The sequence below is a fragment of the Pseudophryne corroboree genome, chromosome 4 (assembly GCF_028390025.1).
Source record: "Pseudophryne corroboree isolate aPseCor3 chromosome 4, aPseCor3.hap2, whole genome shotgun sequence".
Lineage (NCBI taxonomy): Eukaryota > Metazoa > Chordata > Amphibia > Anura > Myobatrachidae > Pseudophryne > Pseudophryne corroboree.
The window spans coordinates 531,769,323-531,792,248 of NC_086447.1; positions in this window are offsets into that span (position 1 = coordinate 531,769,323).

The following is a 22,926-nucleotide window of genomic DNA, read 5'->3' on the forward strand; positions in this document are numbered from 1 at the left end:
AGCTCCTTATACTCACACCCATTACGAGCACGTTGTTAAAAGGCACCTGATAGAGAAGACAGAGCATCCGGCCTCTGATCTGATAAGTGAATCCACCGGGATTCAATTCTTAATCGCGTTAGATTTCACCCGCACCGCTAGAGGAGTGCTGAATTATAAATACATATCGGCGCTCGCAAATTTGTTAGATAATATCACTGAAATGTATGATGACACGTTTAGATATACTGGAAGGGAACTTCAAGCTTATAAAACAGAACTGGTGCAGCATAGAATGGTTCTTAATTACCTCACAGCAGTGACAGGCGGATATTGTGTTACATTGGCAACACAGTATGGCGTGAAGTGTTGCACGTATATCACGAATAGCACCGAGGATCCGGTCGAGGTCATAGACCAAAAGATGGACGATATTCTCCAATTGAAGTGGGAATTTCGCAGGAGACACAATCTCACTCTTGCTGCTGTAGGTAATGAGCTGACTGGTTGGGTGTCATGGTTGAACCCGCGAAATTGGTTTTCTGGTTTAGGAGACTGGGCTCAAGGAGTCATAATGGATGTTGGGAAGTTTCTCCTATGTATCTTAGGTGTTGTCATATCGATTGGATTGATATTTAGATGCGGTCAGGCTTTAATGAAGTGCAATCATCGTACTAGGGTAATGAGTTTAAGGAGTGAGGAAACTGTAATTAACCTGGACTTGATTTATGACCCAAATGTAGAAACAATGATGTGATGAAAATGCGATTTCTACGGTCCGTTTCTTTCACCTGTTTTTCTGTTTTTCTCCAAGATAAAAAGACCCCCTTGGACGAGGAAGTTGACAAGACACTATACAGACAACGGATTGACCAAAGAAGAAGTTTTGACCACTTTTAGATACGGATATTTGATGAACTTTGCCATGGATCCCCAGTTTCCCTAGAATTCTTAAACTCACGCTAGCCCAACATTTTTTGTAAATCTATTGGCATTGACAAAGCTTTTTGCTCGCACCTAATGGGCAAAACAGCGCAAAGAAGACGACTTTCAACTGATACCGAACAAAACCTCAATCGACGACTGTACATTTACCTGACATAGAATACCACCGCATTTACCGTAATTATGTCTTTTCTTCATTTCTACAACCCACAGGTAATGACACATAGTCGATAGGGAATACAGGCACAGATATCAGCAGTCACATATCTCCCCCATTCATGTATCATCAACTAAAATGTGCTCCCCCATTTTGTTACAACCAAAACCGAAAAGAGCTCGGTAAAGTTTGACAGCCCATCCACAGACCCGTACCACGGGATAAGAAGGAATTCAAATGTATACTTCGCAATACCTCGAAGCTTGATTTACAACACGTACGGCACGATGATACATGACCCCCCAAACATGGACTCATACACACATGCTTCTACTATCTCACTAGGTCATACCCTCTTCACACCTACTCCTCTCTCTCCTCCCTTATCCAACCATGGAAATGAATTAACCCCTGACATATATTTTTCTCCTTTTGAAATGTTTTAGAAGGTGGCAGTTATTATTGACTGCCAAAGGGTGGACTGTCGAAGTCAGAAAAATATCTCTATGCACACTGCCATATTTGCACCTCATACTGGTCCGCGCTGCGCATGCGTACGCTCTCCCGTGTGTGCGCATACTCACAGTCGCGGGCACCCGCAGGCGCACGGTATGCGTATTTACGGTAGAGTTTATGTAATCGTAGCGTGCGACTCATTCGTTACATATTTTCACTAATAATGTATTTTGTAGATCATGGTCCCTTTGATAGATTCTGAAAGTTTAGTTAACATAGCATGTTCCTGAACAGAGAGATCCCTCTTTGTATTGTACGAAGGGTCTAACAGGGGTCATACAGTGGTGTTTAGTATCCATCGGAAGAATATTTAATTAGAAATATTCCGGTGTTGGTTTGAAGCAGATCAATCGCTCGTGCGAATAGTTATGGACATAAGAAGTTTATGAACATTTACTTTATTTGCACTTTATTACCCATGCGGCGGGAAACCCAGTTTCCCTCCCACCTGAGCAGTTGGAAATAGTCACAGCCCACCTGTATGAATCAACCTATGACCTTTTGTTATAATGCGAAGCCGAATTCCTGTGTCCAATGAACAATGAGATTGTAGGGACCATTGAATTGTATTGTGTGTGGGGCATAAATAGGCCGTTGAAGAGAGAGAACCGTTGAAGAGAGAGAGAACTGGATATGTTCGGCCTGAACATATCCAGTTCTCTCTCTCTTCAACGGTTCTCATTGCTGATAATCGGGAGCTGGATATCGAGGCGCATGCGATCGTTTCCCCTTGTGCGTAAGTGTTTCTCCGCAACTATATTGATCTTCTTGTTATTGTGGGCCAATCTCTCTCAATTTCTCTCTCTCTCTCTCTCTCTCTCTCTCCTTCTCTTTCTCACTCATTTTTCCCTTAAATTGTATTGTATTGTATTTCTTGTGTAGTTATCTGGTTAGGTAGTCTATGTTATATTGTAGTGTATGACTTGTATTGTGTTTAACTCTTTTGCAAGTATAGCATTCATAATATATATTTTAGGCGTTGGACCCTGAGCACGGTATCTGTGTGTTTCTTATAGTATTAAGTATTCTCAGAGCGTCGGTGACGCTCAAACAGCTTTTAAGGTAATAAGGTTATACTGTGTTGCATTTACTCTCTAACATTACACTAAGGTTTTACTGCACAATACACTGTTTATGCTTTAGATACAAAGGTTTAATATAGTGAGCGTCAGCGCCGCTGGTGATCTCCTCGTGGTCCCGAGCGTTCGCTACGCTATAGCGAATCATTACTTTAGTCAACAGCCAATAACGTGCCTGCCTGTGATCTCTTGGCCGTGAGTGAACGTGATGCTTGAGCGTCTCGATCACGGCAAAGCGATTGTTACGCAACTAGCGTACCCTTACGGTACTTCATACATAAATAGCGTACAGTGTTCTTAGACCTCATAAAGGGTATTATATACGATAAATATTTAGCTTTATCACCTGAGACTCCGGATCTTCCTGAGATAGGATAGCCCCCACTCCAACCTCTGAGGCATCTACCTCGACTATAAAGGGGAGCTCCGTGTTAGGGTGCCTGAGAACAGGAGCCGAGACAAAGGCCTGCTTTAAGGCCCGAAAGGCAGACTCGGCTGCAGGCGAACAATTGGAAGGGTCCGCTCCTTTTTTAGTCAATGCTACTATAGGAGCGACCAAATCAGAAAAGGTATGAATGAACCGCCTATAATAGTTTGCAAACCCTAAAAAGCGCTGAATTGCTTTTAAATTTGTGGGTTGCGCCCAATTAAGGATGGACTGGAGTTTTTTCGGTTCCATGAAAAATCCCTGGGGAGAAATAATATACCCCAAGAAGGACACTTTCCGTGATGTGAAAATCACATTTCTCTAGTTTCGCGTATAAATGATTCTCCAGTAGTTTTTGAAGAACCAGACGCACATGGGTAATATGTTGTTCCATAGACTCAGAATAAATCAAAATGTCGTCTAAATAAACGACAACGAACTTTCCAAGAAAGTCACGAAGAACATCATTGATGAGGTCTTGAAATACCGCAGGAGCATTTGACAGCCCAAAGGGCATCACCAGGTATTCATAATGACCCGACTGTGTGCTGAAAGCCGTCTTCCACTCATCCCCAGATCTTATTCGGATGAGATTGTAAGCTCCTCTAAGATCGATTTTTGAGAAGATAACGGCAGAGCGTAACTGATCAAAAAGTACTGAACTCAAAGGCAAAGGGTAGGTGTTTTTAACAGAAATTTTATTCAGAGCCCGAAAATCAATACATGGTCTGAGCGACCCATCTTTTTTCTCAACAAAAAAGAATCCTGCACTCAAAGGAGATTTCGAAGGCCTAATGAAGCCTTTTTTCAGGCTTTCCTGGATATAATTATCCATAGCCGTGGTTTCTGGCCCGGAGAGGGCATATAATCTCCCTTTAGGTAAAGTGGCCCCGGGAACTAAATCTATAGCGCAGTCATAGGACCGATGGGGAGGCAGAACGTCAGCAAAATCCTGATATTCCAGAGGAATAAGTTCTGGGGTAACTGCCGCAACCCGGACAGGATGGGAAATACACCCCTTAACACAAAAAGGACCCCATTGGGAAATCTCCCCAGACCGCCAATCTATGATGGGATTATGAAAGGCAAGCCAGGGGTGACCCAAAACTACTGGAACTGCCGGACAATGTGTAAGGTAAAATTCTATTTCTTCTGAATGTAGGGCCCCCACTGTCAGCAATACTGGAGGTGTGCGGTGAGTAATAACCCCATTGGAAAGCGGACCCCCATCCAAGCCGTGCATGGTGATACGTCTATCTAAGGGTATCAGTGGAACGCCTATAGCCTTAGCCCAAGCTAAATCCATAAAATTTCCTGCAGCTCCACTGTCGACGAAGGCCGACACCAACGAACTGAGGATGCCAAAGGAAATCTTTACCGGAACTAATAGAGAATTATTAGAGGAGATTAACTGCAGACCAAAGTGAACCCCCTCACAATTCACTTGGTCAGAGCGTTTCCCGGCTTGTTCGGGCAGTTACGTGCGATATGTCCCTTACCACCACAATACAAACAAAGACCAGAACTTAACCTTCTGGCTCTTTCCTCTGGGGACAGCCGGGAGAGACCCATTTGCATGGGCTCCTCGACGTCCTCAGGAAAAGTATATACACATGGATTAGGCCTAAAAGTTGTTCCTCTTTCAGCCCTCCGCTCTTGGAGACGACGATCAATTTTAATAGCGAGCTCCATGAGTTTGTCTAGAGTCTCAGGAGCGGGGTACTGAAGGAGACTGTGTTTAATCACTTCCGACAGACTGAGGCAAAACTGACTGCGCAGGGCCGGGTCATTCCAGCCACAGCCGTTCGACCAACGGCGAAATTCGGTACAATACACCTCTGCTGGATTATTGCCTTGCTTAAGGGCACGTAGGTTACTCTCAGCTGATGCTTCTCTATCTGGGTCGTCATATAAGAGGCCTAAGGATTTAAAAAAGGCGTCTACTGATAACAAAGCAGCATCATCCGCTCTTAGCCCAAACGCCCAGGTCTGTGGATCACCCTGAAGTAGAGACATCACAATCCCGACCCGCTGAGACTCAGTACCAGAGGAACGGGGCCTTAAACTAAAATAAAGCTTACAAGCTTCCTTAAAATTAAAAAAATATTTTCGGTTACCCGAAAAACGGTCAGGTAAATGCATCTTTGGTTCTGGAACCATACTCGGGGAGGCTTGCAAAAGATCTTCCTGCGATCTCACCCGAAGAGTAAGGTCCTGAACCATCTGAGTTAATTCCTGTATTTGGTTAACCAAAAGCTGACTGGGGTTTGGCCCTAAACCTGCCGGATTCATGAGGCCAAATTTCTAGGCCCACCAATACAACGGAAAAAAATAAACCCCCTTTTTTTTTTTTTTTGTGGGCCGGTGATAATGTTACGATCCTGATGCTCAGGACAGGGGAGATCTTATGTAGTGAGTCCTGAGCACCAAGACGGAATGCTGGGATTGGGAAATGGGAAGGAAATAGCCCCTAGCACCCTACCTCCGTTGTCTTACCCGTGTTATCAATTCACGCCTGAACGACTATGGTTTATTGGGCCCATGGCAGCCGCGTTTGAAGGGCGGATTAGGTCTGCCCAACTCCGATGCCCCCTCAGGTCTTAAAGAGAGACAAGGCGTGAACTGAGACAGGGTAATAACAAGGGGACCTCTAACTGAAACAAACACGCTAGGGGCTATAAACTACCTAAAAACTAAACGTATGTGCGGCACGCCGCCAAAGGAAAAGAACTACAAAGAAACCACTGTCCACTCCCCTACACGGCACCGCCGAGTTCCGGGGAGGACAGTGAAAGCGGAAACCTCCGCAAATGCACCAATTCACAGTAAAGTAAACACTAAGCGGCATAGGCCGCAACACGCGGCAGAACCCGCTACTCATGAAACCGGGCGAGAACCCCAGATGACAAACAGGTTCGCAAGGACTAGAAGGATTCCCAGGACCTGCTTCGGACCTCCAAAGTACCAAAGGGCAGGGAGCAAGATCCACCAAACACGGCTGACAGGAACAGAGTTCTGCAAGGCAGGAACAGCATACAAGAAGCTATCACTGACGGGGCTGCAGTGTGCTGGCTCACATAAAAAGGCCCTGCTGGCCAATAACAGGAGGGCCAGCAGGACCAGCCCCCAGACCCTAATTACTAGTTGCCGTGCAGCTGCCATGCTGCACGAGCAACCTAATTAACTATTCTTAGCAACGGGGAACGCGGTCCACCTGTGGCGTCCCCGTTGCTATGCACCCGGCGGCCCTGCACGCACGGCGTCCTGCGTTGCCAGGGACCCGGTGGCTATCGTGCACACGGCGTCCTGGCGTTGCTAGGCGCCATGCGGGGGACAGGGAAGGAGAGAGGCGCGGAGGCCGTGACCGCTGCTCAGTCAGGGCACGGCCGAAGACCGCCGCGCCTAACAGGTACAAGGCCATCTCCAAAGACATTGTAATCCCTTTTTCAACAGTGCACAGTGTTGTACTCATGGAACTGTGAATAACCTCCCTACATGTGCGGGATAGAGAAAAATTGATGAAAGAAATCTTCAAAAGTTCGTGTGAACTGTGGAAAAAATCCAACATAAAATATCCAAAGAGCTTAAGGCTGGACTGGAACAATCTGGATTGCTGGTTCCAATCTGTACAATAAGCCGCACACTATATCAAGAAGGTCTATATGGGTTAATGCTAAGGTAGATTGCACTGCTGTAAAATAGACATAAAAAGAAATGACCAATCTTTGCAAAGCTTTCCTAGACAACCCTACCTAAGGTTAAGATCCATAATGTTTTGGGGCTGCTTTGCTGACTCTAGTACTGGAGGCCTTCACCATATTGAAGTAATCATAGAATGAAAAGATTACTAAGGCATTATGGAGTGAGATGTGCTACCCAGTGTAAGAAAACTAGGTTACAGTCATAGTGCCTTATTCAGACAAGGACGTAGCCTCTGCGTTTGCACACAGCGGCTGCATCCAGAGGGTCTATGCACATACATTGGCTACAGTGTGTGTGCGACACTTCACCGTGTGATCACTTCCCAGAAGTATGCGATCGCATGGTGATTGACAAGAGATGGGCGTCTGGGGGCAGAGATGAGGCTTTTGGGGGGAGGAGAGCAGGAAACTTAGGCATGTCATGGCCATTTTTGGGACTGCCCAATAAAGTCGCCTACATTTCCTGCGAGTAAAAACATGGCGGCGGTACCCCTGCATACAAAGCCAGGCTGCATAGGCAGGGATCAACCTCGATTTCATGTGTTGGATGGCCTTGCTCTGTCCTGGGCTGCCTCCAGCATTTGAGAAGTATGGTTGCAGATTTTGCTGCGGTAGCAAAATCTGCGACCAACTCTGAATAACCCCCAAAGGTCATAAGTCCTTCAGCACTATAAAGACCTAAAACACAAAATCCATAAGTACAAAAGAATTGTTGAAAAGGAAAAATATTATATTGTAAACTGGCCAGAAATTAATCCTGATCTCAATCTAATTTAAAATCTTTGTAGATAGCTAAAATCTGCCATAGTGAAAATCAATCCTGAAAACACTAAAGAGATTCGACAAACTACCATGGAAGAGTGAAAGAAACTACCAGCAGATAGATCGAAGAAGCTTATAGATGGCTACAAGAAACATTTGGAGGCAGTCATTGCCAAAGGGTGTGCAGCCAAACATTAAGGAAGGATGCCTTTAATTTTGTCCAATCATATTTTTTATGTTCTCTTTGACATTACTACATGTAAATTGAAAAATATTTTTTGGGGGTTTATGACTTTGGACATCCTGTTGGAATATTCTGATAAATCGAAATTGTTACATTTTCATTTATTTCTGAAAATATGGTACACTTTGTACTTAAAACTCAAAAAATCACAGGTGCCAATAATGTTGACCAGAATGGTATATTATTTATTAACAGTTTCATATATAGCACAGCAAATTCCGCTGCGCATTACAATTGGAAATAACAATGATATAACAAAACAATGATATAACAAAACTGGGTAATAACAAACAGTCATGGAGGAAGGAAGGTCCTGTTCACAAACTTACAATCTATAGGGAAATAGGCATGGATACACAAGGATAGGTGCTATCTATTGCATAGTTGTCCACCAGATTCCAAAGGTTCTTGGTGAGCTGTATGATACGGTCACACAACAATGATGAACCAGGGTTGAGAGGAAGGGAATGTGAAGAATGAGAAGACATGTGAGGATATGTGTGGACTGTACAGAGTGGTTGCAATTTGATAGAAAAGTTTATGAAAGTTATATGGGTGGTTCTGGAATTTGATACGCTTGCCTGAAGAGGTGAGTTTTCAGGGAACGCTTGAAGGTATGAAGACTAGAGTAGAGTCTTATTGTGCATGGTAGGGCATTCCACATAGTGGGTGCATCCCGAAGAAAGTCCTGCAATCGTGAGTGGGAGCGAATAATGAGTGTGGATGAGAGTGTGGATGAGAGACGCTGCTCTTGTGAAGAGCGAAGAGGTTGGGTTAGGAGATATTTTGAGATATGCGACGTGATGTATGTTGGTGTAGTTTGGTTAATGGCCTTGTGTGTGAGTAAAATTATTTATATTTAATACGGTAGAATACAGGTAACCAATGGAGGGGCTGACAGAGTGGATCTGCAGACGATGAACATATAGCGAGGAAGATTAGCCTTGCAGCTGCATTCAGAATGGATTGTAGTAGTAAGAGTCTCATTTTGGGAATACCAGTTAGGAGACTATTGCAGTAATCAATGCGGGAGATAATGAGAGCATGGATTTGAGTTTAAGCAGTGTCTTGTATAAGGTATGGTCATATTTTGGATATTTTTTTTAGATGCATGTAACATGATTTTGAGACAGATTGAATGTAAGGAACAATGGACAGATCAGACTCAAGGATGACACCTAGGCAGCGAGCTTGTGGGGTAGGGTTGATTGGCAAGATTTTAACATTGATAGAGATATCAGGTTGGCACCTACTATTGGCCGGTGGAAATATAATTAACTGTTTTTGAAATATTACGTTTGAGGTGGAGAGATGTCATCCAAGATGAAATGGCAGAAAGGCATTAAGTGACAAGGCCCAGTACAGATAGAGACAAATCAGGGGAGGATAGGTAGATTTGAGTATCATCTGTGTAGAGATGATACTGAAATCCAAAAGAGCTGATTAGTTTACCAAGAGATGAGGTATAGATTGAGAAAAGCAGAGGACCCAAGACTGAGCCTTGTGGTACTCCAACTGAAAGAGGTAGTTTCAGAGAAGCGAACGCTGAAGTAGTGATTAGATAGGTAGGATAGGAATCAAGAAAGGACTGTGTCTTCAAGACCTAGGGATTGTAGTGTTTGTATGAGAAGAGAGTTGTCAACAGTGTCAAAGGCATTAGATATATCTAGAAGAATAAGAAGTGAGTAATGGCCTTTAGACTTCATATTGATCCAATCATTAACCACTTTAGTCAGTGCTGTCTCTGTGGAGTGTTGGGAACGGAAGCTTGACAGAAGTGGGTCCAATAAATTGTGTGAGTTAAGAAAGTATGTGAGTCGAGTGTAGGCAAGTCTCTCAAGTAGCTTAGAGAAACAAGGGAGCTGAGAGATAGGGTGGTAGTTTGAGAGAGAGTTAGGGTTAGAATTTTGTTTTTGAGGTGGAGAGATGTCATCCAAGATGAAATGGCAGAGAGGCATTAAGTGACAAGGCCCAGTGCAGATAGAGACAAATCAGGGGAGGATAGGTAGATTTGAGTATCATCTGTGTAGAGATGATACTGAAATCCAAAAGAGCTGATTAGTTTACCAAGAGATGAGGTTTAGATTGAGAAAAGCAGAGGACCCAAGACTGAGCCTTGTGGTACTCCAACTGAAAGAGGTAGTTTCAGAGAAGCGAACGCTGAAGGAGTGATTAGATAGGTAGGATAGGAATCAAGAAAGGACTGTGTCTTCAAGACCTAGGGATTGTAGTGTTTGCATGAGAAGAGAGTTGTCAACAGTGTCAAAGGCATAAGATATATCTAGAAGAATAAGAAGTGAGTAATGGCCTTTAGACTTCGTAGTGATCCAATCATTAACCACTTTAGTCAGTGCTGTCTCTGTGGAGTGTTGGGAACGGAAGCTTGACAGAAGTGGGTCCAATAAATTGTGTGAGTTAAGAAAGTATGTGAGTCGAGTGTAGGCAAGTCTCTCAAGTAGCTTAGAGAAACAAGGGAGCTGAGAGATAGGGTGGTAGTTTGAGAGAGAGTTAGGGTTAGAATTTTGTTTTTTCAAAATGGGAGTAATAACGGCATGCTTGAACAGTGAAGGAAAAATACCAGTAGAGAGAGAGATTACAGATGTTAGTTAAGGTCGGGATGAGCACCGAAGACAGAGCTTTACTTATTTATGAGGATAAAGGATTAAGTGGAGAGGTAATAGAGAAGCAGGATGAGAAGAGTGATGATACTTTATCTTCATTTGTGGGATCAAATGAAGAGAGAGTGCCAGAGGGTTCAGGTAAAGAACTGAGCAGGTCACCGGCTGACGAAGAGCATACCATTTCATCTCGGATCTTATCAATCTTCTCCTTGAAGTAGGAAGCAATATCTTGTGCCTTGATAATGGCTGGTGGGGTAGGTGATGGAGGATTCTGTACATACCTGTATACTGTACATGATTGTACAAAAACAAATACTCAATATTAGTGATCTTAGTCAAGCTGACTTGTACTAAAAGGAAAACAATAAAATCAGGATACATTAGCAGTGGAATTGGGTGCTATCATTTCACAGTGGAATGTTGTCTAGTCAACAGAATCTCAGTAACAGTTTATGCTGTAGCCAAATATCTAGTCCAGTCAAGCACTACTTGTCAAAAGGGGATTACTCAGTTAATTTAATTATATTATCATATAGTTGATCACATTTGTGGTATGTACAGATTATTTTAGTTCTATTTTGTTTTTAGATGTCAATATAAGCATGACTTTCAGTTGGTTTAGGGCTTATATAAATTCTCAGGATCTTCTCTGAAAGAATCACAGACTTGAAAGGTGTGATAAATCAATTTTATATTTTAGTTATACAGTTTTATCTTACTGCAAACTTGAGAGATACAGCTTTCCATTACATTACTGTAGAAGAAATAATGGCACATTACGTCCATCCACACTGAGGTACGCAGGAAGGAACACTTGCACTTTCGAAAGTATCATAACTGACAGAGATGAGCTTAGCTGATCTTATGGCATATAGAGGATAAAAAGAAATAAAACATAGTGTGCACTGGTATATAGAATGTAACATTTCATAACCACCCCTTTAGGGATATTCATTTCCCAAACAGGTATCACTAACAAAGGTTGTTAGGTTGTTTGAAAAAGGTTCAATATTTATTTTACACAGGGAACATTAGAACAAATAATAAGTAGCAGATGTACAAGAAACATAAAAATAAGCGCTTACCTGTCCATAGGATAATCTCAGGTATAGCTGTGGGACTATCCTAAATAAACCATAGTGTAAAATTAGTTTAAATGTTCCAGTAACTGTATGTATTATAAAAAGTGAGGAGAAAAGAACTAGGAAGATATACATGTAATGTGGAAAGTTATTGTACTTGCTCTTTTTTGCTATGCTCCCAAATTAGAATCAGCTCCTAATTGTTTCCCAACATCAAAAATACATTTTTGACCTTATTATCAATAATGTAATAATGGCAACATAGGAGAATTAATAGAAAATGAAAACATAAAATCAATATTGGCCTATTAATCTAATTACTCCTTAATGTAAACCCTTAATATACATTCATTATTTGTATTGCCTTCATAAGATAGTTATTAAGGTTATTTCCACTGGGTTCAAAACATAACATATACATAATAAATGTATTGTACATTTTCATCTTCTGGTCACATAACCCTTTAAAGGGGGTACACACATACAGATGTGTGCTTAATTTCTAAGCAATATGACTAGATTGCTTAGAAATTAAGCAGACATCGCTCTGTGTCTAAAGGGTGACGGCAACAGCGATGTGCAGCCCCGCGCGTCGCTATCGCCGCCTCTAGATTTGGCAGCATGCATGCCAGATCTAGTCAGATTGCTCATTCACCGCTGGGTGAAGTGAGCATTTTTTTCCCCCACGCTCACCACACATCACGCTGTGTGCTGAGCATCCAGAGATCTGTGCTAAGTGATCTGTGCCAGATCGCTCAGCACACATCTCTGGGAAAAATATCTACATGTGTACCCCACTTACATGTTTGAATTTTAAATCCAGTTGTTTGGAGGTCAAACTGACACACACACTGCCCTTTAGTAAATGTCCCCCTGAGCCAATATAATGTTCAATGGATTTAGCTATTTTTTATAACAGATGATACAATGGCAATTTTTATGATGATAACACATTAATAATTTGATTTTTCAATATATCTAATAGCGATGAGGCTGGTTATTTTCAGCTATTTTTAGTATTAATTTGTTACATGGCACAGTTATTTGCATAATAGAAATCTTAGTTGATTATACTGCAGTCTACAGTACTGTATATGGAGTTAGGCAGGCAAGTTGTACTCCTCATGCCCAACAGGTAGTGTAACTTAAATTGGGATGAAGGTACAGTAGGCTGAGAATGTGCATTAATGAGCTTGTGGCAGGTTCCTGGCACAAACAATTTAATGTTCAATTCTATAAAATGTCATCTGCTATTAATAATTTATGCCCCTGAGTGCATATATAAAGTATAGTTGCCTGGGAGAAATCTATGTTTTCTTTGAGAATGTGTTGGATGAGTGAGTTAATGTAATGTCATCAGATAATGTCATGTAGCACTACTATTTGGATAGTTGAATACCTGCACAAAATGAGGTATGCCAACAACGTAAATGAACTATTGCTGGATTGATGGATGGTAATTTCTGTACAATATAGTGTGAACAAAGTTGTTTTTATTATTTAATTACCAATTGACAAATGCTCACACATAAAAGCCTGATTTTTCTTGCTCACATTTTTGTCCTGAATACAATAAATGTTTTTCAAAAAAGCAAATATTGCTCTAATTTGCTGGCAATTTTTTGTTTAACTGTTTCTTTGCCTACAGATGTCACCATGCTCATCTTACTTGTGGCACAGCCACATGTGCTGCGCCGAGCTACATCTGTAAGTTTGTCCTTGTGTGTTCCCAGTCCTACCACAGCCACACCAAACAACAGAATGAACTGACCATCATTGTTGCAACTGTATTCATAGATTATAAATTCAGTGAGATATGTATTTACTAATACAGGGTCTTATGTAATAGTTGCCTCCTGGCAGCTTCTGTATCTGAAGAAACAGCATTGGAAAATCTGCATGAACATTGGTAATCTGAGAAATCCTCCAGTTACTCAGGAGGGCCGGGGAATTCCCATTGCTGAAGCCAGTGAAGCACAACCGTGAAATGTCTGTTTGGTTGTAAAACTTAAACTGCCCCCCAAAAATCTACCATCTCCAAAACCTGCATTGCAACCAAGTTTCGATGATGTATCCGATAGTGCACTAATTGTGTGTCTGAAGACGCACCTAGATGGAAATGCACCATAACATGCCTCAAGTAGGCTTGTCAGGTTTAAGACAATTTTCCATGGTATTAGCACAAGACATAGATGCAGCTGCCGCAAAAGAATGTAATTTTGACAAATAATTTGGTTACTTCAGAAAAAAGTAACTGCAAATGTCAGACCTTATGGGTCAAAAAGGCAGCAATCAGACGTAATGTAGAAAGATGATAAATAGAGTTAACTGCACTAATGATACCCTGTCATAACCCTTTCACATCAAAGTCTTAGGTCTGATCTGGAATTTGGAACATGGTTCCAAATTGGTTCAGGCCCGGGCTAGACACCTTTCACACTGCGGCGCTGAACATGGTTATTCCCTAGTCTATGTCATTTACACTGCACATGGGTGCAGTGCTGATTCTTGGAGATGACCTCATCTTATATCGCGCAGCATATTTTGTTGCACTTTATAACATGTGCTTAAAGCATAACATTTATTAATGATATTTAAAATGAAGATCCCCAAAGAAAAGAAGAGCTAAAACACTAAGATAGTGTTAACGTTATACGATAACAGATATCTTTTTTTCTAACCTGGCATCGTCTTAACATTTACACTACCGACAATCCATTTTCTTTCACCCTCAAAGGGCAGGATTTATATGTATTCTCATATTTCCATTAATTTGTGCCATATTGGACTTGCACATACTCACTCCCCACCCATATCCTTGTCACTCCCACTTTTGTGCTTCCATGCACCGACACGTTGCACTCATGACAATTGTTTTTGCTTATTGTTTTTTACGCACCCTTGGAGAAATATCATAACAAATTATGATGACAGATTTATTACCGCTTAGTATATTCACGCCATACCACTACTCAATCTTATCCATACCTTGTGAGGAGCTGACTAGTATTACTTCTTATTTCACCTTACCCTTCACAATCCATATGAGCCACACAATAGTATGATGCTACCTCACATCTGAATTTCACTTATACCCTGCAAGGGGTCTCTGGAATTCTTCCTGCCCATTTTTTAAACCTCATTGTTACAGACATTTGCATCAATGTAGCTATCCTGGGACAAGCAACTTTTCTCCTAAGTTATATACTCCTACCAAGGACTACTCAATAGATTGCTAGATTGTACTTACATCCTTTTCTCCATTATATGGTTCCTATGGAGTTCGTACATCCACCTACATATTTCTTATTTGTATCCACATTTAAATTAACCTACACTTTACATGGCCCAATGGTGACGTATTTATTAGTACTCTGATTATTTCGGTGTTATGACCATGCACAGGAACTCTGTATCAAAATAAATGTTTTTCAGAAGCACATCCCGATTCCATTATGTCCACAGACAGGACAAGAGGTGTTCATTCCTTTACAGCTCCATCTCTACTTATAACAAGGGAGCAGAGTACCCATTTACGTAATTTAAAGCGCCAATGGGACACCCCACCAGACTGGAAGTGAACAAGCCCAGGACCTATGCGAAACACGTCTGCCAGATGGTGGCAGTAGCAGTTCAGTGCACCATCTAGCAGCAGTGCACATTTCAGGTTGTAGCAAGGGTCCAGACAGCAATAGCAGCCAACTGGACTTTCACTTGGGGGTTAAAAGCTACAAAACACTGAACACGTGTAGACTCTTAGTGTTGTCCTGGATTGTGGTTTGATACATCATTTGAGGAACATAGCACTTAATTCCCTCAGAAGTTCTGCCAAAAGTCATACATGGATTTGTATAATTTCTATTAGACTACTGCAATGCCCTCTACCTTGGTCTCCCAGCAAAATAATTGAACCGCTTACAGTTGGTACAAAACGCAGTTGCCAGGCTGTTAACCAACCAGCCCGGTTCCAGCTACATAATGCCCATTCTCGACTCCCTTCACTGGCTGTTTGTAAGATGGGGAATCATCTTCAAGACTGACATACTGTCTTTCAAAGCACTACATGATCAGGACCCAATGTACCTGAAGCAGTTTCTGATTCCATACTGCCCTGCTCAATTATTACAATCTGTATGAAGGACTTCTAGCAGTACCTGGAATCTCCCATAATTCATCTGGGGGTCGACCTTTTAGCCATGCAGCTCCGAATCTATGGAACTTACCTGTTTAATCACGCATTTCACTAATGTCCCAAACAAGCACAACCCAAATGTCCAGTTATCATTTCTGTGAAGTTTATTTTGTATCTTGTGTTTTTTAAATGCAAATGTAAAGAACTTTGGCCCTCATTCCGAGTCGTTCGCTCGGTATTTTTCATCGCATCGCAGTGAAAATTCGCTTAGTACGCATGCGCAATATTCGCACTGAGACTGCGCCAAGTAATTTTACAATGAAGATAGTATTTTTACTCACGGCTTTTTCATCGCTCCGGCGATCGTAGTGTGATTGACAGGAAATGGCTGTTACTGGGCGGAAACACGGCGTTTTAGGGGCGTGTGGATGAAAACGCTACCGTTTCCGGAAAAAACGCAGGAGTGGCCGGAGAAACGGGGGAGTGTCTGGGCGAACGCTGGGTGTGTTTGTGACGTCAAACCAGGAACGACAAGCACTGAACTGATCGCAGATGCCGAGTAAGTCTGAAGCTACTCTGAAACTGCTAAGAAGTTTGTTATCGCAATATTGCGAATACATCATTCGCAATTTTAAGAAGCTAAGATTCACTCCCAGTAGGCGGCGGCTTAGCGTGTGTAACTCTGCTAAAATCGCCTTGCGACCGATCAACTCGGAATGAGGGCCTTTGAGTGTTATTGGGAGATAAGTGCTACACAAATAAATAACTGTCATTATTATTATTATTATTATTATAATGAGGGTCATTCCGAGTTGTTCGCTCGTTGACGATTTTTGCAATGGAGCGATTAAGGCAAAAATGCGCATGCGCATGGTACGCAGTGCGCATGCGCTAAGTATTTTAGCACAAAATTTAGTAGATTTACTCACGTCCGAACTAAGAATTTTCATCGTTGAAGTGATCGGAGTGTGATTGACAGGAAGTGGGTGTTTCTGAGCGGAAACTGACCGTTTTCTGGGAGTGTGCGGAAAAACACAGGCGTGCCAGGATAAAACGCGGGAGTGTCTGGAGAAACGGGGGAGTGGCTGGCCGAATGCAGGGCGTGTTTGTGACGTCAAACCAGGAACAAAACGGGCTGAGCTGATCGCAGTGCAGGAGTAAGTCTCGAGCTACTCAGAAACTGCTAAGAATTATTTAATCGCAATTCTGCTACTCTTTTGTTCACTATTCTGCTAAGCTAAGATACACTCCCAGAGGGCGGCGGCCTAGCGTTTGCAATGCTGTTAAAATCAGCTAGCGAGCGAACAACTCGGAATGAGGGCCAATATGTATAATACTAATATAAAATATTGAGTTGGTATTTAATGTATTGGTCTATCCAGTCATCAGATTCTATGAACTGGAATACACTATTCTAGCTAACATGGGATAGCATCCACTGTTCTTTGCTTTACAGCTTTGGGACATGGCCAGATCAAGAAAGGTCAAAGCAGAAATAGGTGTTAGCATCTACAGTCTGCAAACTTTCACCCTCTGATTATAAAGTATCCCTGTCTTTCTTCTGTTATGTATACAGTATATTTTGTAAAAAGGAAAAGGACTTGTTAGAGCCCCTTGAATAAAAGTTTTTACCTTTCTCAAAAGCAGGGCATAATTACTAGTGCAACTGTACAGAAAGAGATCTGTGCAACAAATATATATTTTTCATCAAGAATATGTATGGTTAATGAAAATGTATTACATACAGTAATACATTTGACTGTTAATTTTGACAAAATGTTGCAATGTGTTCTATGGTCTATTTGCAACTGATGGTGATAACTTTTCATACTCTGTTTGAAAGCCACCTTTTTATTTTACCATACATTTTGAATGACTGCTGCATAATTGAGTCATCATTATATACTGTACATGCTATGTTTGCTATATTTAATAATAGTGAAATGCACTCTGGAACATCTTGGACGGCATCCATTATTGTTACACATTTAGAACAATGATGGGTTTAACTGTGGACGGGCAAAATTAAGTACTGGGATCAGAATCCTTTCTCCTCAAAAAACATAATAAAGTCAAGTTGAATTCCAGAAAGCGTATAAATCCAGACATCTGTTTTCAGGAATTGGTTACACCTAACAGGATAATCTCCTTATTGCAATTGATGGCACATTTTGTCAGTCTATGAAGTGCTTGTGAAAAGTGCCAGACAGCCAGATCTTGGGTTAGGATGCATTGCAGGTAGCAATGAATAATGTGTATGGTCCTATTACTGTTCATCATAATGCTTTCACAAATATGCAATTCATTGAATAACATGTTTGATCAAATCAAATGAAACTTTCTCATTAGCATCTTTCTAAATGATTGGTATGCATGTAACTGATAAACTAATACATTCACAGCTATTGATTTTGAGTAGCTTAGTTATTCTTTTCTTAGTAGGCTATAATTGTATTGAAGGTAAATGATTCTGTACAGGATTCTAAAAACAAATGTATTAGGGTTTTCCCAAAAATGATGGATGGTGACATTTATGATGTTCCTGTCAGTTGCTGTCTGTTCTGCTGCTTATCTGAGTCACTTTATTAAACTCATAGGGGGGAATTCAAATGTTTGAAAGGTCGGTTGGGTGTCTGTATTTTCCTGTCTATTAGATAGGAAAAAACAGACACCCAACTGACTTTTCAAACATTTGAATTCCCCCCAGTAAGTCCTTTAAAACTTCCATATACTTATTGTGTTCATTATGCCAGATACTAATCTTTTTTGGGTAGTTTATATTGTATACTATGCACATTTGCTATGTTAGCCTATTCCAGCTAAAGGAACCTGTCCAGAGATTAGGCAAAATACAAACCATTGACAAATATTGTAGATAACACTAGAATTATCTATTGATTGCAGTACCTATGATCTTAAACATTAGAAAAGGACAGAAACATACTTATATTAAACTTCCCCAAACCTTTATTGTTTCTGTAACAGGGTCATGGAAACAGGGACCATCTCCTGGGGTATATGGCAATGTGCAGCAGATGAAAGACAACACAAGTCTGTTGGTTTGGTGCAACTGGCCTCAACCAGTTTTACTTTGCAACAAATACAGAAATAAATATCAAAATAAAACACCTTGTCGGCTGGCACTAACTAAACACAGGACAGTTCTATCTCACAAAAAAAACAAAAAACAAAAACAAAGAGAAGTTTACCAGGAACAGCTTAATGGCTTTCAAACGTAGGTTTCTCTCTCACAGGGACTCCATAGTCTATCCTCTTTTCCCAAGCAGTGTGAGAGCAATGATGAAGCTTACAGCCTTTTTAACACACCTATACATCTGGAAACCCTAAAAAACCTTCTGGGAGACTTAAAGCCTAAAGACCTGAACTGGGCCTAAATGGATGGAGAACTTGTACTCTCTTCTCACATCCAACTGCAGGACCTTTATCCAGTTCTTACCAATAGCTCTCATCAGCACCAACACAATATTCCTGGGGTTTTAAAACACATAGGTAAGAAACCTGGACCAAATATACCTACCTTCCACCATTATTCCAGTGATCTTGTCACATAAACCTTCTCCTTAGATGATGAATGGAGAATAAGTTGAAGATTCTGCAGTGATTGCAGATGCATTCACAGTAGGCCCTAGCAACCATATCAGAGGTACCATTTTGTTAATGGCTCCAGTGCTGCTGGTGTGACCATCCTGCACAATGATAGCAGTACCAGTGCAAGTGTAGGAGCTACTGAAATTTCTACTGAACCCATACCAACGTTTCCCAGGACCATGCTGTAACTCGCCTGAGGTGCTGTGTGGAAGTAAAGTTCCCATGCACCTTTGTGTGTGGAACAAAAGTGCAGCAAAGATTATAGGTAACCTCTGTTGAGTCCATCACTGTGCCCCCCCCCCATGGCAATGTAAAGTACTGTCAAGCCAGAGACAACCATGAGTGAGACTCTACACTACAGTATCCATACACCAAAGTAATAGACCCTACAGTTTATGGTGAATATCTAGACTGGGTAATAAAGCAATCATGTTGACATTCCAGAAAAAATCTGTCTGTACCTGGATACTACCATCAATGCCTAAAGATGAAGTAAAAGTACTGTATAAATAGCAGAATGGAAAAAGGATTTTAGCATTCTTGTAATGAGCTAGGCTTATCATGCCATCCCTCTCCTCAACATTTGTTTTGAGTTCCCACTTATTTTTCCAAACTAATTGTCATTGGGAATACCTACTGGTATAGTTTGTCAAGTTAGATGCTCACTGAATGTGAGTGCAGTTATTACACCAACAATTGGAATCCCTCACACTTCTTGGGAAATATGCCACTGGCTATTTGCTGGTTGCGCTGACTGTATTCTTCCTGACTCCTCACTGTGGATAAACGTTCAGTGATTCAGGGACAATGGGTTTAAGGCAGGAGAGCCATAGAGGTGGATTTGAGTACTAGCTTCAGTCTATTGGCAGTGGCGGATCTTGCCACGGGCAAGCAGGACTTTTGCCCGGGGCGCCGCCTTCCGGAGGGCGCTGGCGCCATCCGTAGGGCGCCGCACCGTGGCAAGATCCGCCACTGCTGCCCGCTGTGTCCCTGTCCACCTCCGCTGCCGTCCCCGTCCCGATCCCCGTCCCCGTCCGCCTCCTGAAGGGAACTAGACGCTATGCGTCTAGTTTCCCTTCCTGGAGAGTAACTTTGCTGAGCGGTGCGCGATGACGTCATCGCGCACCGCACAGCAAAGGTCCTCTCTACGAAGGGAACTAGACTCATAGCGTCTAGTTTCCCTTCGTGGAGAGGACCTTTTGCTGTGCGGTGCGCGATGACGTCATCGCGCACCGCTCAGCATTCAAGCGGCGCTTTTAATGTACAGGGGGCGTAATTGACCACGCCCCCTGTATTAGGCCACACCCCATTTCCTGCCCGGGGCGCAGAGCGCCCTTGAACCGGCCCTGTCTATTGGTCACAGGAACACAGTAGCATTTGAACAGACATTGTCACAGGGACAAGCAGAATCTAACACTTATTGCATTTATTAGCTCAATTAGCTCTAAAAACAGCTGTTTCAAAATCACACAAATAAACCAGAAGAATGTTCAGCTTTACATTTTCCTTTTTTGGCATTTTTTTCCATAGCTCTGTATGTGGGTATTATAATCCCACCTCTTGAACTAATCCATCTCTATATCTGTCCAGTAGGGTTAGGATGAGTGTGCCATTGCCATTGGTTATGGCAGTTCCTCAAAGTCACAGGTCCTGACTGTATGCATTCTGTGTGTCCTGGGTAAACTGTGCTCACGTTCCTATGAGTAATAACCTGGCAGTAAGCATGATGTGTATTATTACAGTGCTCCCAAAACGTAAATTTCAATGTATATTCTGTATAGAAATGTCATTTTTGAAACTGTATGTCTGCATGTTGGGGGTCATTCCGAGTTGTTCGCTCTGTATTTTTTTCTCGCAACGGAGCGATTAGTCGCTAATGCGCATGCGCAATGTCCGTAGTGCGACTGCGCCAAGTAAATTTGCTATGCAGTTAGGAATTTTACTCACGGCATTACGAGGTTTTTTCTTCGTTCTGGTGATCGGAGTGTGATTGACAGGAAGTGGGTGTTTCTGGGCGGAAACAGGCCGTTTTATGGGAGTGTGTGAAAAAACGCTACCGTTTCTGGGAAAAACGCGGGAGTGGCTGGAGAAACGGAGGAGTGTCTGGGCGAACGCTGGGTGTGTTTGTGACGTCAAACCAGGAACGACAAGCACTGAACTGATAGCAGATGCCGAGTAAGTCTGGAGCTACTCAGAAACTGCTAAGAAGTGTCTATTCGCAATTCTGTTAATCTTTCGTTCGCAATTTTGATATGCTAAGATTCACTCCCAGTAGGCGGCGGCTTAGCATGTGCAAAGCTGCTAAAAGCAGCTTGCGAGCGAACAACTCGGAATGACCCCCGTTATTAACTAGCCAGGGTTGCAAGCCAGCAGCCATTTGGTCTAAGCAAATGTATATGTGCTCTTCACAGCAGGGGGTATGTGTAAACAACACTTCCCTCTGCACAAATTCCCATTCAAAGGACAGGAGAAGTTATTCTGAAGATAAGGGGGAAGTGCTGATAAGGGGTTTCTTGCTAGGGCTGGGCTAGTCATATACCATGGGCCCTTCTGACTAATTTATTTATACCAGATCTTAGGCCTCAAACAGAATGAAGCAAGTAATTAAATGCCCCTGCTGATCTGGCAAAGAAACCCCTGAGATAACAAAGTACAACAAGCAATTTTGGTTTTGGAACGGTTAAAATCCACAAGGGTAGGCGAGTGTCATGACTAATTGCTAGGATAAATAAATATACCTGTTTTAACTGAATCCAGAGTTCACTCTTCAAGGGAGTAGCTTTGTGCTAGGAGTGGTCCCATCTTATGCTTTCCTGTGGTCTCCCCCACTCAGAATTACCTGAAACCTCAACGTAAGATAATTTAGGTTTTTCTGACTTTTTATCCCTTTATTTTCTTGGGGCCAACCTGTGCTTAATTGTGTGTCTTACTTAATTACCTTTGTTTTTCTTTGCAACTTTTCCTTAGAGTTTTTTCTCAATAAATCCTAAAAATGTATCTGGAAAGGCTTATGCTACATCTGTGTAATAACTGTGGATTTTGTAAGTGTGATTTAAGTGCTGGTGAATGCAAGAGCGCTCTTCTAATACTCTTCATGGTGGCACTTTAAGTAAAACCCTCACCATCACTGCCTACCTGCGTCAAGATGGCATATCTGAGAGCAGGCAAGGGCACGGTGCTGTGACAATGAGCATTTCACAGTACTGTATATATAATGACAAAGACTATCTGCTCTTATATTCCCAAGAATGCAGATGTGCAGGCTGAAAGAACTAATCTTTATATCTTCCACTCAAACTTATTTCACGTCACTATTATCTTGCACCATTTCTAAGACAATATTGGTTTTAGTGGGTGTGAAACAAAATCACAGAGAAGCAGCTCTGCTGCACTGATAGCTAGAATTTAAAGAGCTCTGCTGTGGAGTTGGCCTCCTGGATGACTGCCAGTACTGAAGCTTCCTAACCTGCTTTTTTATATGGTGGCAGAGTAGCAACTCTGCCGTCATTACTAATGGGTGGGGAAGTAAATTATGTAAAGAAAATAAACAATAATACTTTGGCAGGGACAGCATAGTTCCACATGGAGTTAATGTAGCAGGAGCAGCAGCAGGACTAAAGGGTTCAGTTCAGGTGTTGCTTCGATCAGTTGTTAGCCAGATGCTAGGCCAAT